The following is a 22,735-nucleotide window of genomic DNA, read 5'->3' as shown; positions in this document are numbered from 1 at the left end:
CTCAGGCCCCAAGCTAGCTGAGCTTCTGCCCCATCTGTAAAGAATATACATGTAACTGCAACCATCTTAACACCCCGCTGTTGTTTTGAATTTGTAGCCATTTCAAAATGTCAAACTCCTCTATTTCATAGCTTTGTGGGATAATATCCAGTTGTGTTTCAACTGATTTCATGGTGTGACTTTTAATAATCTCCATTGTATGCATTCCAATACCTTCTAAGAGCATATTTTAAGAGAAAAAATAATTGGAATACATTTAGGAATAAAACACTGCAGAAAATGGATAGAAATAAAAAATTATTAAACCATTTTTGCGCGGCTAAACCAAAAAGTACAAATCATGATTTATTTTTTTATATTTTGTTTTCGTAAATTAGCCAAAATAGAATCTGTTTGGTTAGATGTTGTAAGGAATGAGTAACACAATAGCTTTTGATTCAGCAAACATGATGTCTTCAAAATATTTATAGTCACATAAAAAAACAGTTAAATCTTCACAATTTAGGACATAAAACTAATGTTATGCAATTTTGTGCAACATGTATTTGTTTGTCAATATAGTTTAAGATTTTCTTTCAATTTAAATAATCAGTTAATCTTTTTATCAGTTGCCTCTGCATGTGAGTATGACGGGTGACAGTTCCAGGAGATAGATCTTCCTTGAGAAACATCTTGTTGAAAAGCCCAGTGACATGGCACGGTATATGAAATGTGTGTTTTAACCTGGAATACAATAGACACAAACCTGTTTTACATATTTTCACTCAAACCTCACATAAAAAATTCTAAACTTTGACAGTAAATTAGCCAGTTGACACCCTTGTGAAGTTCCGTTGTGGCCTAGTTAACAGCCATTGATTTAATGAGGTACATTCTCCACACATGTATGACCACAAATACATTGTTCTGTTTATCATTTTCCAATTAGGCAAAGTCACACAATGGTGCTTTTTGCTTTAAATTATTTTGTGAATGATCTTGAAATGACCTCACCAAATGAGGTTAAGCTCATAAAATATTTCATTACAGGCAAACCTCGGTTTCCGACCACAATTCGTTCCGGAAGGCTGTTCGAATACCGATTTGTTCGAATTCCAAATACATTTTTCTCATTCCAAATAATGTAAATGGTCTTAATCCGTTCCAAGACGCTAGAAAACTACCTTTTTTAATGTGCCTGTGTTCAATTGAGTGTTCAGGTGAGCGAGCGTGAACTTTGGAGAGGGAGAGGAGGAGGAGGATGGATGTTACTGTGTTTGTTACGCGTTCAACTTCCAAATTTTGTTCGACTTCTAAGACAAAAAAATTCAGAATTTTTTGGTCGAATTCCGATTTTTGTTCGATGTCTAAAGTGTTCGAAAACCAAGGTTTTCATATTATGAAGGCATTCTCATATTCCATGTTCTTCATCTTTCCACATTATGCTGTCCAGATCTTCTGAGGTGATTGCAAAGTGGGCTACACTGTTCTGTAGAAGTATGGCGGTACTTAGTTGTGAGGCCCTCAGCTCCGAGGCAACTAGTATGATGAAATCCATCTCATCAGGGTCATCGGCTTACACTATAGTGTAATTGGAAAAAAACCCAGAAAGGTTTTTGATTTCAATCCTTACACCATACACTTGGTATGACTTTTGGAGAAGCTGTTACATGCACACTTGCTGGTAACAGTTAACATCAGCCTTCCTCCAATCAATCGTTTGAGAAAGGGCAACAGTGATTTGTCTGCAGCCATTTTTCCTGTCAGAGATGCTTAACTTCCTAGCACATAATGACTGTTGTATTCTGGGTAAACAGCCATTACTAGCCTGTTTATTTGGAGGTGGGGGGGTGTAGATCTGACCCAGTTTTCAAAAGACAACCCATACCAGAAAGATGAGGGTCTTAGGGGGAGAAGGAGGAAGAGCAAAGAAGGCAATTGAGAGGACAACCCAATTTATTTTGGGTAATTGGCTCCACTTGAGCAAACATGCTTTCTGCCCAGTGGTCATCTCAATCCAAGGCTGTGCCAACAGCCAAAAAAGGGGGAAAAAGCCTTCCTGATTTTAACTACATAGTAAATGGGAATGAACAGGATGTTTTTGTGCTACTGACATACCTACCTGTGCCTGAATATCCACTTCAGCGGTTTGGACAGCACCTGACGCTACATGCTGCATTAAGGATTTCATAAATAGTGAAAGGAAACAGGAATTATCGCTCACTTTTAGGTTGGCAACTTTCTCTTTAAGCCAAATTACTTAAATTATATATGTGAATAAGGGTAATTTAGGAAGGAGCTCAAAGTCAATGTCTTTCGTATGTCAAATATAACTAAAGCTTGTGAAAACAAATACAAAAGAATTGATTAACAATTTATCTTTTAAATGTTTCTGTCACATTTGATGTCACTGTAGCAAGAGAAATGAAATGAAATCTTCATTTATCCCCCGTAGGAGAATGATTTGTCCATTCTAGACACAACAACTCTAACCATACTCCACTTCATGGGAAGCATATTAAATAATTCATTAATTAAAATCCACTGACGCCAACACAGCAGCTTGCAGTTAAATGGAAAATCACACCCCTGATAATGTCGGTCACCGTGACTCACTAATAAGCAAGAAGGCTCTTTCATTCAGCATTATCTACCTTTCACAGTTCAAGTTGCCCCAGATGGTTTGAGCACACCACAGTGGATCTCCAAGCACAATTCATTTACAGGAAAGAGGAAGTGCCCTGAAACAATAAGCCTAATGATAAGTCAGACATCTCTGGGCCTGCTGACGGATCGCACAGGGCTCGGCCATTGGAGGCCATTGTTGGGAGATACCAGTTAGCCTGTTGGGTGACATTAGGTTGAGGCAAGGTTACAGTGGATCCCCTGAAGAGATGTCACTGCTAGGTCACTCTACTAATTTGGGAAGTTTTAGCCAGTGTAAACATTTAGGGATGTGAATGCATGTTGTTTGTGTATGTATGAATGTGTTCCTCCCCTCTAAACACACAAAATTTACTAACCTGAATAAAGAGACAACTCTTTGGTGTCCCAGTGTTTCCAAAATATTTTTTTTTCTTTCAAACACCCCCCCCCTCTCCCTGTTATCCTAGATACATGTCCTTTATACCTTCAAATGTCTTCCTATCTTTTATTTTTGACGATGCAATATCTTCTGTCTGAATTTCAACAAATGAGAAAAGTTATTTTTTATTTTCTGTTGCTGCATGAAAGTCTTTCCTGGGGTCAAGTGGCTGTCCCTAAGGCATATTTGACAGCCAAAGCTTAAATGAAGATAAATACTCTGCCAGAACAGTTGCCTGGAAACACACATTTGGAGGTGGGGGTTAGCATGACTTCTGCTGCTAATCAGCAAATAAGCAAACCAAGTGCATCCCTGACTAGACCTGCCAATGTCTGCCAACTATTGATGACATACTGTATGTGACATTCTAAAGAGAACCAAAGGGGTTACCAAATTTTGCACTGTGTGTGTGTTTGAGTATGCAGGTGTACATATATCATGTGGATTATAACAGGTTACCTCAAGACACACAGAAATAGTGAACTGGAACCAAGGTTAGAACAAGTTCAGCTTATCCATGATCAAGGTTTTTGTAATACCTGCATTTGGACACTTCTTCTGTAATTATTGCTGGACCAAACACAGAGTTAAAAAGGCAACATGTTGGAAGGTAGTCACCTACAGTATATATAAATCCTCTCACACATATGCTGATAATAAGACTTGACTTCATACTTCATTTCTCAGTTTCCCGTCCCCTTAAACATTAATGTGGTCTGACTTCTTTATTTTGAAAATTGCTATTTTTAGGTTCAAAGCCAATTTTTCACATTAATTTCCAGCATGGGTGAAATAATGAATGTTAACAATGTCGGCTAATAAATTATTTTCAAACTTTACTTTTGCTTCATTGAAACTCTAATTGCACTACTATTGCGTTTTTATTTTCCTGTTAAGATAATGCAAAGTTCTACTGAGCGTAGGCACTAGAAAAAATTCTGAGACTTACATTAACAATATATGTATGGGGAAAATATATAACTGATTTAGTTGCTTTAAATAAAGTTGGATGGGTCTTTTAGAATTTCCTCTGTAGGATACTAAAAATCCAGTATAAAAACACTATTTATTATATACCAATTTTGTCAAAGTCAGCTCAGTAGTTATTACAATTTTCTGTGATGGGGTCAAATAGTGTTCCCATTCACAGTCACAACTAGATGTTGTTTTCCCACCAACCTCTTTAAAATGTAATGTAGTAGCATGAAACATGCAAAACCAATTTAAGCCTATCCATGGTTCCACATAATGCAGGTTGTCTGTATTATAACAATCTGACAATAAATTATTTTACTTTCACTTGCACCTGTTTTTCTTTTTTTTTCTTGTCAGCAGCATTACACAAAACCTGTTTCATGGTAAAGTGGTGGGCAAAAGGCAAATTTGAAGTTGATTACACATTACTTGGGCGCCAAAGGGGATGAGACTGTTGCCCCTGCGACCCAGCCTCGGATAAGCGGTTGAAGATGGATGAATGGATAGATAGTAAGTTTAACAAGTGGATTTTTTAACAAGTGATATTTTTGCTTTCGTAAGGTAGAACCAAGTAAGCTGTTCCACTTTCCATTCTTTATGCTAATCTAATTAGTTTTGGTGTAGGAACATGATTTCAGAAAAATTCACATATTTTTTACTTAAAATCTCAACCAGAAACAAAATAAATATTCCAAATTCTCTGATGAATATTTGTATATTACCTTCAGATGTGTATTTAAATTAAAAAAAAGAAAACTTTTACCGGATGCATAATTTTGAAGACACATCACATGTGCAGCTTTAATGGTGAGCATTCCATTTATAAAGCTCCACACATGCCTTAATCTTCACATGGAATCATAATGAAGTGAAACAATAATAAGTAAAACTCATTTCTGTGTGGGCAGGTACTTTGGTGACTAAGTTGAGGTATGGACTATCATCACAAAAAAGTTTTTCCTCTGTTGACACAGACATGATAACCCTACAACATACGTTTTCTTTCTCTCCTCGGACTTTGAACTGTGCCTCACAGAAAGCTCTTTACTGTTCTGTAAAGCCACATAAACAATGGTCAAACCAGATGTCTACCAAAGCGCAAAATCCCAAGGAGCTATAAATCTTGTCTTTCTCTATTTTGTTCTTGTTGTCAATCAAAGGCCAAACCTAAGTGGGGACTCGTAACAGCATGAATACCTCTACACTTTATGCAGCCCTCAGCTTCCATTTTTCAGATTTTACTCTTCTCATGTGTTCCTGTGAAGTTAATGGCCCCAATGCAACGCTGGTTACAGCTCAAAACACACTGCTCTTCACTTGGACAGGAAGCAGTGTTTTTCTTGGACTAGAAATTGATCACCCCACCCAATCCACCCCCCAATTAAAATCACTTTTTCATAAATGTTTGACGGCTTTTGCAGAACACGCAACTCATCAAAGTTGGTTGTACTATGTTTTTCCTCCATCCAAACAAAAACGTGAGGATGAAGAAATACTCACAGCCCATGAATTGTACGTTGTGGTCTAACCTGTTTATAGTTGTTGGATTCTTTCCACCACATAATTTCTTGCTTTCCATGGTTCAGCTTTGTCAGTGTCGCTTTGGAGTGCTTACATGAAACATTGTGGTCAACCATATTCACGTGTGCATACACACCCCTGATCCACAGAGCTTTTATCCTAACAAGGAGCTTGCAGGTTTCAACAGAAACACAGGAAAGTTCGTGTGGGGAAAAAAAAGATTTTCAAAGCTATTAAATCAGGACCACATATGAAGATATGATGTATGGTCATACAAAGCAAGAAACTGTTTCATAAATGCTGACCTGCCTTTAAATTTTGTTATGGTTTTTACTTCTCTTACTTAATCTGTCACTTTATCGATTAAGAAACAAATACTTAGCTGCAGATAAAATCGTTGGTATTTGCACATTCTGGCCTATCAAAGTCTTTAGTCTATAACAAAGGTGTGCTTTGGGTCTTTTACTTCCGCTTTGAATGTAGACATGGGCTTGGTGCCAGAATGCTGTTGGGTTTTCATGACACCCTTGTCTATTTCCTCAACAGGCCCCGGGGGCTGAATTAAGCTGTTTCCTTTGGGCAACGTCACCCGTGGACATTGCATGGAAAGATCTGCAATAAATGGAGGGTAAGGGGAATCCTCAGCAAAGTGTAACTCAGGTTCATATAAAAAAGCGTAGGAGCAGACAGTCTGTACTTGACATGTGTACTGGAATTGATAACATTTGGTGTTTATAACATTTGATGATTGTGCTGTAGTTTAAGCATGTTTTAATGCACCTCCAATCAAAATTATACATTAATAAACAACAAATGACCCACAAATTATTATCACAGCTCTGCAACCTGTAAGCACATTTTAGGATCCCTTTTCATTGTGACATTTCCAGGAAAGGGAAAGGTCAAGTATGTTTCCAACAGCAGAAAATAATGGTATACCAAGTGAGCACCTAGGGAAAGCCTTTGGCTACTATACAGGAAAAACAAGTCTCTTTAAGAAGCTGATGAAAAGTAAGACATAGGTTAAAAAAAATATTATTTGACTTACATAGATGAGTCATGCAAAAACACAACCTTCATTAAATGATAATGGTTGATGCTAATTAGATATACAGTATGAATAAGCACCCACATTTCCATGTATACAGAGGGGTTTAATTTTTTGTTTTACATGTTCATCATGTTCAGCTGTCAATTCTTTCTGGGTGTACCCTGCCTGTCTGCTGTAGTTACCTGAGCTAGGTTTCAGCATTACCTGTGACCCGTATTTTGGAAAAGCAGAAGAAGAGATGATTACAGTTGTCTCATCTTCAATATGTAACTAAAACATCATCAAATACCTTCTACATGAGCTCACAATTGCCATGGAACACAAACGACAACCAACCTGGTCCATCTGCAAATGAAAACCAACTTGGTCCAAGATAAATAGAGGGGAAAAAAAGAGGCAATTCTCCTATTTAATGCTGTACTAGCAAATTTTCAGCATTCACATAACCTTTTGTGAGATGAACTTATTCTCTAATGCCAATAATAATCCCCATTATCTTATCAAATTCCAAAAGCGTGCTTAAGGAGGAGAGTATCTCTCCAGGTCAGACATCACCACCATATTCATATTTGTACTGGTATACAGTATTTCTCATTTTTAGGCCTGGGATTTGAGTGGTATAATGTATTCTTGACAAATGAACTATTCACATTCTGAGCACTCAATCTACATAACACCACAGAAGACTAAGAAAAATGTGGAGTGAATGAATTAATACAACATCATTGCCTTTTTCCCACTAGGTAGGAATGTTAATAATAAAACTGTGTTCAGTTCAAGTTAATATAAGACTTTTACACTTAGAACACAACTATAAAACCATCCCACTATTTGCTGCTAACTTCACTTACAGTACGTATACTGTCAAACTCATCAGTCATAACTACCTTGTCACATTCTGTAGGGATTGATAGAAACTTTGAGGCCCCTGGGCGCTGATATAGGTCAGGTTATCCTGTCTGCTCCTGCCTTGTGTCCATCTTTCTTCCTCATATTAGACGTATGTGTGAGACGCTGGACCTTTTCCCCTATTCAACAATCTAGATATGCTTGTTTTTGGAACTGCACCAGCATCCTCTTCAACTGGATGTGATATAATCAGTTTAACATTGATTGTAGTGAAAAAAGCAGGTTTGATACCAACATTTATACTATAGAGTTCTCACATGAAAACTGCAACTCAACACTGGCTGTGACACACTCTGACTGAAACCATGGGATGTCTACACCCTTCAGTGTATTCTTCTAGGGGGAAAGGAAAACCATGTGTTTCTGAGTGCATATTTTTCCGTGTGTACAGAGGCAGCAGTGAAGGATGGACTGCAAGAAATAATCATATCTAAACATTCTCAGGTACACAGAGAAATACGCAAGATTCAGATACAGACAAGATCATCAAAGAGTGATTCCAGGATGCAAGAAGGGGTGAAGGGAAAGAGGGAGAAGGAGGCCTAGAGGGGTTTCTGAAACCCCTCCAGCCAGGTTGCACACAGCAAGAGCTTGACCTGAAAAGAACGATACTTGCCTTTCAAGGATAAAAGGGTGGCAGGGCTCAAAGTCAACTGTGTTCCCCGGTGTTCAAGCACTGACTTGAAGGAATGAGTCAGCATGATGTTTGCATCGAAAATCATAGCAGGAAGGAGGGGGGATTTTGCCTTTACTCATGTGTTTTAATTAAAAAAGATGCTATAGGTCTTGCTATGGTCATATTTTCCTTCAGAGCATAGGTGCAATATGAAGAAATATCATGCTTTTGATTGAGTTTGAGCTTATCTCTTATCCTAAAGCTATAGTATCAGCCTCCTTAGCCCTGGTTGTTACTATTTTCCACTTCTCTCAACAGATCCAATGCTTCTATCCTGACTGGTCACTGAGAACAAAGGGAAGTGGCAGACAAACAACATCCACTTTAGTTTTTCCTTTGAAAAGCAGAAATCTGTAAAAGACTGAAGGTTTCCAGGAATGTACCTCTTTGTTTTGACATCTTCAATAAAATGGTAATCATATGCTCCCTCCATCTGGATCCAGTTGCCAGTCTGCGCCAGAGGTAGATGTGTCAGTTGTTATTATTATTCTCCCTCTGTGATGTTTAGGTCTGGTCGGAGATGAAGGAAGGTCACTTGGCATACCTTGCATGCTCTCCTATAATTATGGAGTCACTTGTTGAAGGTCACCTAATATGGCTTCATAGGGCAGTATGTTGCTAGGCAGGGTCAATAAATAAAAAATATCTCCTTCCACCACATGCTGAAAATGAACAAGAAACTATGTGTGTGTGTGTGTGTGTGTGTGTGTGTGTGTGTGTGTGTGTGTGTGTGTGTGTGTGTGTGTGTGTGTGTGTGTGTGTGTGTGTGTGTGTGTGTGTAAATATATTGTTCATTGATAAAATGTGTGATATTTTATCTATGTTTTGGCTGCGGAAAGGAAATTACCAGACAAAGGTCTTTCCAGTCCCCCCAAAACAAATGAAAAACTACTTGTCAAACACCACCCATATAGAACATTACTGACAACTTACTGCAATATTTTTTTTTCTTTTAGTTACACATTCATGATGTGATGGAGTCTGCATAATTATATTTGGGAGTCAGCCATTTTCTTTTGTTAGATGATGCACTCAGCAGGAGAGGCATGTTCCAGTGACAAGGCTGTCTGCCAGCCTGCTAACCTCATGATTGTTTCCAGACAAGTGTAGTTGCCCTGTGGACAGCATGCCTCTCAGTTCTAGAATAATGACCAATTACCAGGAGGCAGTTTGCTGAAAGGATGCAGCCAGGAACTACATCTGCTTTCAAACAGGCCTCAGATCCAAACACATGCTCTGTACCCAACTTCTTTCAGAGATTAAATGAATTCACAAAGATCCAAACTGCTCCCAGAGCATCATGTGACTCTAGAGAATTCCCTGAGCTATGACAACCCTCAGAACTGGGTTATTTCTTTTACCTATAAATGTTTACTTGGATGGAATGAAGAAATGGTCAATGAAAGTATAAGAGAAATGATGTGTAGCGCATGTGCATAATTCAATGAACTCATTTTCTATTTTTGTCTCTATTTAGTCGAGCAAGTCTAAAATAAAGCATGGCTTTTGAGCAGTAAACCACAATGTGGCCACACATACACAAAGGGAAATGGGAAAATTCATTCAAAAATGACAAATGGAGGAAGCATGAATGAAAAACAGCTCTTTTATTTATGAATTTTTGGATATTGATGTTGCAATATGGCTTTCTAGTGTGCAATTGCTGCATGCATATGGCATCCATTCAACAGACTGAGCACAAAAAGACACAATGCCAAGAAAGCATTAGGGGCTCCAACCAGCTTTTTTTTGGTCAGTGTGTCAACACCAACAGCTCAACATATCGTCCGAAACAGACCTGCTGCTTTAACAATCTCTCCTGAAAGCACAATATGGTATTTATTTTTACTGGGATAGTGAAGGAACAAAAACAACCTCTTTCAGCCATGTTTGTACTCTGGATAAGTGTCACTACTAGATCACCAACAGATGTTTTTTCATATTATTTTATAAATGCATAACTTTTCTGGAAACTATTAATAACAGCAGATGCAAAAAACCCATATCCATTCCAACAGCCCACCACTGTATTTAAAAATCCATTAAAAATGAAAACAATTAAGAAAACTAGAATTGCATGCAGTTGAGTACTGTACATCATTGTAAAAATACCCAACTGTCCCTTTTAATTCATTACAACCATATTAAAATTTAAGTGGCAGTCCTGTAATGATTGCTAGTCCAGTTTTTACATTTTTAGCCCTATTTGTTACCATAAAGTAGTCTGGGAAAAGACTACCCCCTATGAAAATATAGTAGGTGGATTAGAATTTTTAATCTTGTCCAAACTGCAAAAATCACCAAACATTATATAAATTCTCTGAAAATATAACGAAAATCTCAAAGAAACTGAAGAGTATGAAAAATCCTAGGTACACCTTATTATTCAGATTTGGAAAAATCTTTACTTGGGTCTATTCTTGCCCAAGCCAAACAAGTTTCATACTGTAGATTTGTTTAGTTTTTGTTGATGATGAAACAACAAACCAGTGGATAAGTGTGAAAATGCCATCCTTAGGGGATATGGTCATGTGTTGCAAGGTGAGACAAAAAATATGTGCTGCATTTAAGTAGCAGTGTGGGTGATGAGAAATCAGTACAGGATTAACAGCGTATTATAGTCGTCATTAACAACTTTGATCGTTTTTATAATTTCAAACCAAATCTTAATGAAATGTAACTAAATTACAATACATAAAACAACTGTGTGGTCAAAGAACAAAGTGTGGTCATAATACAGATAACTTGAGCATAATAATACCAGGTGGACAAAGTTAATCATTTATTATTAATTGCAAATCATAATTTCATTGTTAAGGTTGGGAAAGATGTGATTCTTTACAGAATTAAGATGAAGTCCTAGAGATCGAATTCGAATTCGAATTCATCCGGCTCCCATTTCAATCAACTAATTGTGCTTTCACCTTTCATTGAAGATTGTGTTTCCTCTATTTATGATAAAAATGACCCGCTGAGTGTTCAAAATTTAGAAATCTAACAGTGTAGCCTGGGGGTGATTCTAAACCTCTACCTGCATGTGTTGCTTTAATCCTGTGGTTATTCTCCACGACTAGTGCTGTGTCCATGCAAGAACTCAGAAAAAAATAAAATTCAGCAAATTATATAGCATCATCTTTTTCTTAATTATGCTTAACGCGTGTTTCTAAATTTCAGGTCACTGTTTCGTTACAAATATAGCTACTAAATGAACATCTGTCTCTTGAAGATTTCTGGGGGACAAAAGTCTCAACGGGTTGCTTGTGTATCAATGAAAGACATGATACCTCACTAGTTTCTCACTATTTACAAATGTTAATACACCTGACGGGAAAAGCTGAAAGGAGAAAAAGAAGAATATTGTGTTACAAGGGCGGCAAGGTGGCACAGGTGGGTAGCACTGTCGCCGCACAGCAAGGTGGATCCTGGTTCAAGTCCCAGTCTGTGTGGAGTTTGCATGTTTTCCCCGTGTCTGCATGGGTTCTCTCAGGGTTTTCCGGCTTCCTCCCATCTACACAAACGTGCACTTCAGGCACATTGGCTGGTCTCTAATTGCCTGTAGGTGTGAGTATGTGCGTGCGTGTTTTGTTGATCTACGTGCAACTCCAAGGTGTACTGACATTACGTCTGGAGTGTCCCCTGCCTCATGCCCACAGCTGACTGGTATAGGCACTGATACCCCACGACCCACGACAGAGAATGAAGCGGGTACAGAAAATGGATGAATGAATGAATGAATATTGTGTTACATTATAAATTTTGAGTGACATATCTGAAAACTGATGGAATTACGTCTGGGTGATCCAGATGTAACTGTCCAATCCATTTTCAGCACAATGATTGGTAGCAGAATCCTATTGTGTGCACATCCATGCAGAACTATAGTTCAGTGCTTACTAATATCTGAATGTTGCATGTAGCAGTTAAACTAGTACTGGAGTCTAGGCTGATTGTGACTGGTTGCATTATGATTGTGACTGTTTGTACTTAATTAGAACAACAAAGCTGTCTCAATTTGCCAAGAGCAACTAGTGTCCCCCCACTAAGGTTAATTGATATTTTAAATATGAAGTTCACACCAGAAACGACATGATATTTCAGAAACGATGTAGAATTAATTAAACATAATGGTCTATATAATTAAATTATTCATGGTTTCTTCAGGCTCAGCAGTAATTATAGAATTGAAGTGTTTTTTGTCAATACATGCTGAGATGTTCTTGGGTAAGAGGCTGTGCTCCAAGAGGTTCAGCCAGTGCATTTTTGTCACTACATGAAATGGTAATTGGGACAAACTATAAAGCATTGGTGTTTAGCACAGATTTTAGCTTTTCTTCTGACTTTTTATCAAAGTCCCTCCTTAACTTATCAAAGTTGTTCTTTAACTCGCTCCCTTTAACTCTTTCATAGAAGATACCATGTGGTCTAGCGTATCCTCCGATTTTCCTTTTCCTCTTGTCATTTTTCAGAGAATCAGTGAGACTCAGTATGAGTATGAGTTAGAGAAATAGCGACAACAGGAGTGTTGGTGGGGCATGCAGGGAAAAAGCAGGAGTGATGGGGTGAGCCAATGCTTTTATTCAGTATAACTACTATAATATTTCTGTAGGGCTCAGATCTGGTTTCTTCTTAGTGTGCTTCATTTTAGTGGTAAGTAATCACCACTCCTGAAGACTTTCCACCTTCAGACCAACTGTCCTTCAAAGGAGGCGGGGGGTCAGCTTTTGTCTATTGATACCCCGACAGTAGTAATCAGTGCTTAGGGATGGACTAACTAAGTGCTCCCACATGTTTGGGGTTTCTATTGGAGTGAGGTACACGTGCAGCTTAACAAATGACAGTCTGGGAGAGAATTTCCATCATGGAAACACATGTAGTCTCTCTCATGACCAGGTGTGGGATAGGACTCCTTTATTTAGAGATGTTTTACATGGACAGAGTTTGACCTTTTTGGGACATCTAAACATTGCGGTACTTCAATTTGTGAGAGGCATCCTGCTCCATTAAAAATAGAGAAATGTGATATTTCACAGATTTTTGGTTTTGCGGTGATTTAATTGCGGTGACCTTACAGTGGCTGTGAGATAAAGTTGATTGAAGTTAGTGGATTTTTGATATTCGTTGCAATCCTTTCAACTTTTAGTCTATTTAGATCAAAAAGTAGAATTTGAGTCTTTTAGCTGAGCCCAGTCATTTGTAAAACTGGTGATGAGATTTCTCCTCTGATCATTGGTCACTTGCTTGTCACATAACAAGATTCTCCATCTCAAACCCTTGCTCCTTAGGAAGTTACCATTCGATGTAGCACATACTGGTCTCTGTGAGCATATGCATGTCCTCATGTGTGTCGGACACACTGGTGTGTGGTTAACGGATCATTGCTTTCTGATGTCCTCTGTTTTATTTGGAAATCTGGCAGGAATGACCTCATTTCCTTGACTTCTTCTCAGCTGTCAGGATGTGCAGAACCCTTCTATCCTCTGATTTGAGTTACTATACACACAAGACCCACACTGTACATGCATGCAGATGCCTGTGGAGCAACCACATGGCCAGTTACACAGAACTGCAATTTTTTGCTAATAAAAAAGGGACAGACAAAAGTAATACTTCAGACAGGTGCAGGTGAGAGAGAAATAATTGACCATATTGGTAAAATTACACTCTAATTTGGCTTGTGGAGTGAAAAAACATGGTCATCCATTCAATTTTTACACACTATGTTGCCTCCTTGCCTTATTTTTATTTTTAACAGTACCTTTGCATCACACAGATTGTATGAGTCAGTCATGAAGAGCTATCATTAATATGTAACAATTGTGAAAAAATGACTTCAATTGCACACTGGGGGCAACCAAAATCATAATTTTGAATGATGCAGAACCAGGATAGGGTGGTCTAAATCATGGTATGTGCACTGATCTCAATCTTCATGTCCATGAATTCTTTGCACAGCAATTGATGATATGAAAAAAAAAAGGTAAGCAGTCATTCCGTGTCTCAAAATAACAAGGTGAAATTCATCGTAAACATTTTTTGGTGTAATTTTGTTTTTTTGGAGGTATCAAGAATATCTGTTATCATAATGCATTAACAAAGTACAAATAAAAACATACTGACTTCATGGTTTTCTACAAAAACACACATACAATCATAGGGATCTGTGCATGGTTGCTTATGCTTTTACTTTGTTTTTGCAAAATACAGAACCAAAGACAATATTTCAAAGACTAGACTTTTCCCTGGGGAACTTGTGTCTTTGAGTTTCATTGAGAGAAGTGCAAGTCTGATAGGAAGTTGGATATAACAATTCTGTGAACACATGAAACAGACTTGAGATTAGCTCACTGCTTTGAACCCCAAAGTAGAAAAAAGAAGCACTACCGGCATGGATAGATTCAATGTTTTTTCACTGAAAATATACCTAAGCATGTTGATACTGGTAAATAATTTTTATTCATTAAGTTACTTTTCCGATAGGTTTAGCCGAAGAACTACGTGTGCCATATTTTCTTGAAAAAAGGTACACATTGTTCACTATCTTAATTGTGTTTACGATCATATTTTTTACAACGCTGCTGAATTATAATGATCACTTGGGTGAGCATCTAATTGCAAAGAAGCACTCCCTATGGCAAGCTCATCTACTCCACTCTCCCTACCACCACCTTCCAATTTCCCCCTACTATAAGACAGTTTATTTGTAATCTTCATTTTGGCACACCTTCATGGACAAGAAAGTTTGTTTTTTTAAAATACAATTTCCCAACATAAAACTGTTTTCCAACCCTCTGCAGACACAAGATATACACATATCTATGTATTTCTACACCTGTACATCTATAACAACTTAGTCATTTTTAGCCTACGCTGAAAAGGAGAAATTCCGATTCAAACTATCTAAGCTGGTGTCAGGCTCAGTATTGATGGAAATCAGGACCCCGTTGGAGTAAAAGTTAAAAGTCATCAGGAAGGTAGTCTCTGTTTACACATTTTGAGACATTACACCCCTGAGAGGGTAACTTAGTTTTTTCTGGAAGAACTGAATATCCGCTCTGATATCTGACTCAGGACCACTTTTCAGTTGTTACTGAATTGTGGAAACCTGTGAGAGGTCCGAGTGGTTGGAGAGCTGCAAACAAGGATGTCATAAATTGTAGATTTGAATTACCAGCCTTAAGCTTTTTTCAGTACTTGCATACTTAAACTATGATCCATTATGCTCATGAAAAAGCCTTGTCAGTAACTTCATGAAAATGGTTTCCTCCAATAGAAAGAGAACAAGATTAAATGAGCATATTTTGTATCATTTTTGGATATCAGGCCCATGGTTACTGTTGCTGTATGAGTGGGTCACTTTACCAACAATTATTCAGACTTGTTCCTGGTGTCAGCTGCACTCAGTCGGGGCTGGTGTTTGTCACTGACTTTGTTAGCAATTTTAATGGGCAGAATTTTTGGCTGCAGTGATGAGGCAGAGACTATCGGCTTTGGTAAACTCTGTATCACTGCTTTTCCTTTTGCTGATGATGTCTTCCTGTTGGCTTCATCATGCCATGACATCTGTGTGTGTGTGATAGAGCCAGGATAAAGCTCAGCTTCTTCAAACCTGGGGCCATGGTTCTCAAACAGAAAAAGGTGTGTTATTGTTCCCAGGCAAATGATGAGTTGCTGCTCCAAGTGGAAGAGCTCAAGTACCTCAACATCCTGTTCAGTGAAGAACGGTCAGAACGGAAGGTTGACAAGAAGACTGTGGGCAGTGTCTGAATTGATGCAGATGCTGTACCAGTCTGTTGCAGTGGGAAGCAACTTAAGAACACAAAAAGAAACTATTGGGACATTAGAAGAAAACAAACAAAGACATCAAACAAGAAATGGCAAACAGGCGTTCCTGAGCTAGTCCTGGTAAGACCTCTACATTTAGTTATCAGTCTTCCGATCTGACCTCAAAAACCTCCGTGTATGTGAAACACACACAGGCAGCTATGCAAATGTACACAAATAGCAAGAGCTAAGAAAAGTTACACAAACTGGGATTTGCACCTTTGGTCTACAGACAAACACTATTTATGTGTTAAAGCTTCTCACACTCCTTGGGATTCATTCACTTTCTGTTTGCCTTTACCCTCAATGCTTTCAATAAGGCTCCTTACCAAAAGAAAATAGATTTTGGGATGGTGCAGATTTTCTCAACTATTTCCATGAAATGGACTTCAGTGACAATCAGTCAACTACTGTATAGTACTGACAATGATAGCTTTAGCCTCTATGTGCCCTTATTTTACCACATATCAGTGTCGTTGGTGGTTGATATTACACTAATTGGTACAAGTCATCTAGATGTGGTTAATGTATTATGAGTAGCTAAATATTTTTCATCTTACCACTACCACCACTATGACCACCACCACAATCCCAAGAATAAGCAGTTCCATAAAAAGAATGAATGTTGATAGTGCCACTGTTTTCTAAAAACTCTCTTTTGTTGTTTAGTCAATAATTTCTGAAGGTCAAGTGCAAGATAGATTATTCTGCTGTCTGAAAAACAATTTCTGTCATAGACATGTAATTTGTACCTGGCAGAATCAACTGAATATGTTAGTAAAATCACATACCAGTCCTTGGGCTGGTGCCAACTATTATGTTATTCAAGGCTTCTTAGAAATCTCTAAAATAGTCTTTATATAGTCTTGCTAATAAGCAAACAAATGGACAAACAAAACTGAAAACGTATTCTCCCTGTGTTCAGGCAAATATACAGTACAGCTGTATGCATTTGGAATTTTTAAACACTGTAGGTTCATGGTGCAGCTTTTGTGTGTGTGTGTGTGTGTGTGTGTGTGTGCTTAACAACTTGTATCTACCAGCTATATTGACTATAGAACATGACTGAAAAGGTTAAAGGAACATTCTTAACTATTTTTCAAGTTTAATCATGCATGCTGACTGCTTGATGGAGTCCTCCCTTCAACTGAAATGGTATTTCCTTCATTACCCAAAATGGAACATCTCGCAAAGTAAGTGTGGCAGACCATTTTTCCTTCCTTTGAAGGGAGGGGTGCATATTAAGTTTTTATTTACTTAGCTGGAAGAGTTTATAATTCCACAGACAGAGAGAAATGTAGTTGGATGTAAGGTACACTAGGATTGATAGTTTCTCCTTTCTATTTCCAAAGTCAGTATTTTGTTTAGATTTAAACAGTAAAAACTTTGAGTTCTTGATACAAGGGGGACAAAAAGTAAAAACCCAAATATGTATTACATCATTATGTGAGGAGTTGAATACAGAACAACGCAGTGGGAAATACCCGCTCTTCTCACCACAAATGTCCCCAAACAGTGGCTAACAAAGAGATTGTAAGTTTGAATGGGCTTGTGGTCCTCTAGAGAAGGATTACTTTGCTTCACATCACTTATTCCCTGTGCAGACATGGTCATATGGGGACAACATATTTCACATTGAATGTTGTGACTGGACAATATATTGTCGGACAGAGTTGGAGGAAGCACAAATACATTGACCATAATACTTTGTTCTTTTAAACATGATTTTTAACAATCAACTCATATGGGAGGTGGGGTTTTAAGAAACAGAAAATGCAGGATTTTTATTTTTGTGAGTCCTTTAGCTTTAATTTTTAACTGCTAAATTGTTAAAACTTTATTTTATCCTGAACAGTTTGAATTCATAGACAGAAAGCATTCTCTGCTTAATTTAAATATCCCAACGAGGATGGCCACTCAGATCATTCACTGTGAAAACACAGTTAACAAATTAGATACATTATAGGAAACTGGTTTACAATGAATCTTATAATGCAGAGGCGATTTCTCTAAGACTGTAAGAGAAAGTCAGCTTTGCCTAAAATGTCAAAAATTAAACAATCAAACCTGTGCTGTTGTGTAATCATTTCATGGACTATAAATATGTTTGAACACATTCATCTGATTCCTTAAGAATCAGCTACTAATCACAAGGGAACTACATTTTTTAAAAACTTCTCATTCATTCCACCAGTGCCAATTCATTTCCTCATAGAAGCTGTGTCCATTTACTTCAATGGGGCTGCATGGGACAATTTTTTGCCTTGAGAATGTAAAGGTCTTTGGATGAATGTCACAATTTTACATTCAAGTGACAAAACATAATGAAACTGGCAAAACAAAACTTGACCTTCCTAAACCACCTTATTAATATGACTTCCTTGCTTGACCATCAGGAGCTAACATTTAAGAGGCATGATAAGGGCAGTGGATCATCCAATATAGGGCATTACATGGAGTTCATAGAAAAATTGTCTAAATATGACTGTCTTGGAAACACTCCTACTTGATGGAATTTCACATCACAGATAGTCAACCCTGTGACTATGATCACCTCCTGCAGACTTTAATAACAATATTACAGATAAAACAATGCTCAATGACAATCTCGACCGTTTCAAAGGTTTTGTAATGTAACCAGAGAATTTTGAGTTTGTGCTCATTTTAAACATGTATGAACAAATCTTCAAAATTGACGTGGTTTTTATATCATTCAGTAGAGGGCCATGGATGTTCTCTTCTGCAAGAAATGGCTCCTCTTGCTTTTGTCAAAGAGAATAGGTCAGAGGGGGCATTCCAAGCTTTTATGCCAAATCAGCAGATCTCAAATTCGACCCATGAGTTGAGCCCAAGAGAGTGTGTCATCCCTCTTAATTCTAGGATCCCCAGGAGTTTTACCATCCTTGATAAAACAGAATCCTCAGCTTTTCTTCCAATTTGGAGTGTTTTCAAGTCTTAGACAGTAAATCCAGCGAAGTATGATTACACGAGAGATATGTTTGCAGGAGGTATTCCAGAGTGTCCTGTTTTGGCCAATACTTTGAATCAGGTAGACAGAGGTCTAAATTTCAAGTCCTGTATTCAAATTAGGGCTTCCAAGGTGACAGAGGAAAGTTGTGATGTCATGGTTAGCAGCCTAGCTCTGCTGGCCATTGAGTGGACACTAGTCAAATCCCTCCAAAAGACATTTAGTTGGTACGACATGATCACAGACCATTTTCTTGGCAAGGAACAGAGGGCAGAATTTAAATATATATAAACTTACACATTTTATGATATAGGCGGACAATGTAGACTTCTCTTCTTTGAAAGACCAGTAGCCACCAATGTTACTTTGAAATGGAAAGAAAGAACAGGGAAGGGATAAAAAGACAGGTGGCAGATACAAAATATTTTTTCTTGTTTTTTTCTTTACAATCAGTTGTTGCTATCTTTTATTGTAAGCACTTGTAGTTACGAAACCATGTTTTATCAGCTCGCCAGCATGATTGTTCAGCCTTAGTAGAGGTATCCCATTATATAATAGCTCATATTGACATAGCGATTATCCCTCTGTTGGTCCCACTTTTTGTTAATTGCAGTTATCAAATGTGTCAAGAAATCAATCAGCAAATTTGTGTCATTTGTTTTGTTTTCAGTAACTTACAGTTTTGTAAGAGCCACTAATTAACATGTAATTTCTTATCAAATGTTACATAATTTCCAGAAAAACAATCCTGTGTAATCGTCAATTTCAGCTAATCTCTCACTTAATGTTAATTCAAATTCACTAGCATCAGTGGATTAACATATTCAAGGCATGTTATTAGATAAATATGAAAAAGGCTATGAAAAGTTACATGGTTTCTTGCTACTCTTCAGCGCACATTTTAAGAGAATGACAGCCATATTATGAGGAAGCACCTGTTATCCATTTAAAGTACATTCTATTGTGTTTGTGCAATGCAGCATAAAGAAGGAGGTGGAGAGGAGAGGGACAGTGTCCCTGGCCTGTTTAAAGTCTGGCCAAAAACTGGTGTCATGATCAAGAGCGTAAAGGGACAATTAAGCAATTTAGAGTAGAAAAATTATAACTCAGTGAGGCAAGAAGGTTAAGTTTTGGCTCATCATACCTTGTCTTTGGTGTTCTCTGTTAAAGGGTGATAAAAATAAGTTTAAAGGGATGTTGTCATCTCACAAACAACACAGAATCATAAGACAGGACACATACAGTACTTTCACATATAGCTATTGTTTGAACTCTAAAGTCACATTGTTTTCTTAGTAATTTAATAGTCATATCAATTGCAGAGCAGTTTCAAAAGAGATTTTACTTTCTAATCTTGTGTAAACAAGGTATCTTTTCATCTGATATTGATCTCCTGAGATTTTGCCAGTAAACACCTGGGTGAGTGAAAGAGGATGGAAGAAAGGTGCTGAGAAAGGACAGAAAAGAATGATGTTAAGGGAGAGGATAAGATAAAGCCAATGTATAGTTAATGGGGAGTAACTTACATCTGAGCGGGAGGTCAGATTGTTTTTGTGCTCCGGTTGCATTTCATGGGCCAGGTTTGAAGCCTCATATCTCAAATTAAAGATAGCAATAACCCTTATATTTCCCATCCTCTCCTTTTGCCTCCTCTCCTCTTTTTTTTCTTCACAGCCCCCCCCCCCCCACACACACACACCATTCTCCTAAACTATTACAATTGCAGTTCATGTCATTAAAGGTCTAGCCATGACTACTATTCCAACCTAAATAAAACAACAACGCCTCCCAGGCTTGTAGAAACCTTACAGCTGGATATGAGTAATTCAAGAATTCAGAACTCTGTCACTTGGCTCTGGAACATGTTACATTCACCTCTCAGATCTGCTATAGAAGCCTTGTTAAAAGGAGTATCCAGATGTGCTAGTGGAAGATGAGATAACACTTTGTGGGAGTGTGAAAATTCAGTCCTACAGACTCATTTATATATCTTAATGTTTTTTTTTCTTTCTTTTGTGGCTGTAGTACTTCCAAACCCAGACTGGAAATCAATTTGATATGGTGAATTAAGTAGTTCCTCATCATAAATGCACATAAAAACTGATTGGGAGGAGAATATAGTCATTTGTTATATTAAACATCTATATTAAACATTTAAAAAGCAGATAGGGCATCTAAACACAGTGTTGAAATGTATACAAGTAAAATGGCAAACACACAGTTGTATGTATAGTATGTCCGTATAACTGTGGAAGATCTACAATGTTATTGTGTTGCTAGTTTGGAGGAAAATGGCTCAGAATTAGATCTGGACAACTGATCCCTAAAAATGGCACAGATTTGGGCTGTTCTCCAACACAGAGCACAAATATGACCATGCATAGTACTAACAAGCTTACTTATGGTATGTACTGCTGTACACATGCATAGTTACAAACACAAACCAAGTTTGCAGTAAATCAGCATATACAGGCAGTCAGGTCTCTGCACTCGTCCGGCATTACTCCAAAAGAGACACTGAATACTTCTAATCGTGGGAGAGCGGTGAATGGCCAGTTGATTTCAGTATGTGTGTTCATTTCCTGACATCAATCTCACGGTCCATTTGGCTTAGTCCAAACCAGTGACGCTAACCACGTATTTGGAGCAAACCCAGTATCCTTTTTTTTTTTTTGAAATAACAAAATTACCATTCACAATGTGTTTAGAACAAAACCCCAATGATTAGCTGTTGTACGATTTTATAAGTCTGTGGACACACTGGAAATTGTTCCTCCTGACATGTTTCAAACATGTATTCAGTCTTATTTTGTGTAAACAAAAACTCTTTGAATTAAGTAGTGCTAGTTTGCAAAGGTCTCCCCTCGAGAGCTGCCATCCTATCGTGAAGGGGGAATTTGAGTGCCCGAACGATTCCAGGAGCTATGTTGTCAGGGGCTTCATGCTCCTGCTAGGGTCTCCCTTGGCAAACAGGTCCTGGGTGATGGGCCAGACTAAGAGCAGTAACAAAACCCCAATGGCAAATAAAACAACAAGGACCGTGACTTCACCCGGTATGGCGCAACAGGGGCCCCACCTTGGAGCCAGGCCCTGGGTTGGGGCTCGTATGCAAGCGCCTGGTGGCCAGGCTTCTGCCCACGGGGCCCGGCCGGGCTTGGCCTGAAAGGATGACCTCCGGGGACTCACCACCCGCCGAGGAAACAGCAAGGGACGGATGCAGTGTGGATTGGGTGGAAGTCATCAGCATGGGGCTCGACAACCCAATCCTCAGACTCCACTTTTCTGGTGTAACCCAAAGTGAAAGGCGACGGCCTGGTGTGGGCCTGCTTATAGCTCCACAGCTCAGCCGTCATATGTTGGAGTTCATCATAGGGAACAAGAGGGTTGCGTCCCTGCGCCTTTGGGTTGGGGACAGGTGTCTCACCGTTGTTTCGGCCTACGGGCCAAACAGCAGTGTGGAATACCCAGCCTTCTTGGAGCCCCCTGGGAGGGGTACTAAATCGTGCTCCAACTGTGGATTTTATTGTTGTCCTTGGGGACTTCAACGCTCACGTGGGCAATGACAGTGAGACTGGGAAAGGGGTGAATGAGATGAACGGCCTCCCCGATCTGAACACTAGTGGTGTTCTGTTATTGGACTTCTGTGCTAGTCGCTGTCAGTCCATAACGAACACCTTATTCAACCACATGGATTTCCATAAGTGCAAATGGCACCAGGACCCCCAAGGTCCGAGGTTGATGATCGACTTT

This window comes from Antennarius striatus, chromosome 7, assembly GCF_040054535.1.
Source record: "Antennarius striatus isolate MH-2024 chromosome 7, ASM4005453v1, whole genome shotgun sequence".
Lineage (NCBI taxonomy): Eukaryota > Metazoa > Chordata > Actinopteri > Lophiiformes > Antennariidae > Antennarius > Antennarius striatus.
Note: the sequence above shows the minus strand (reverse complement) of the source record.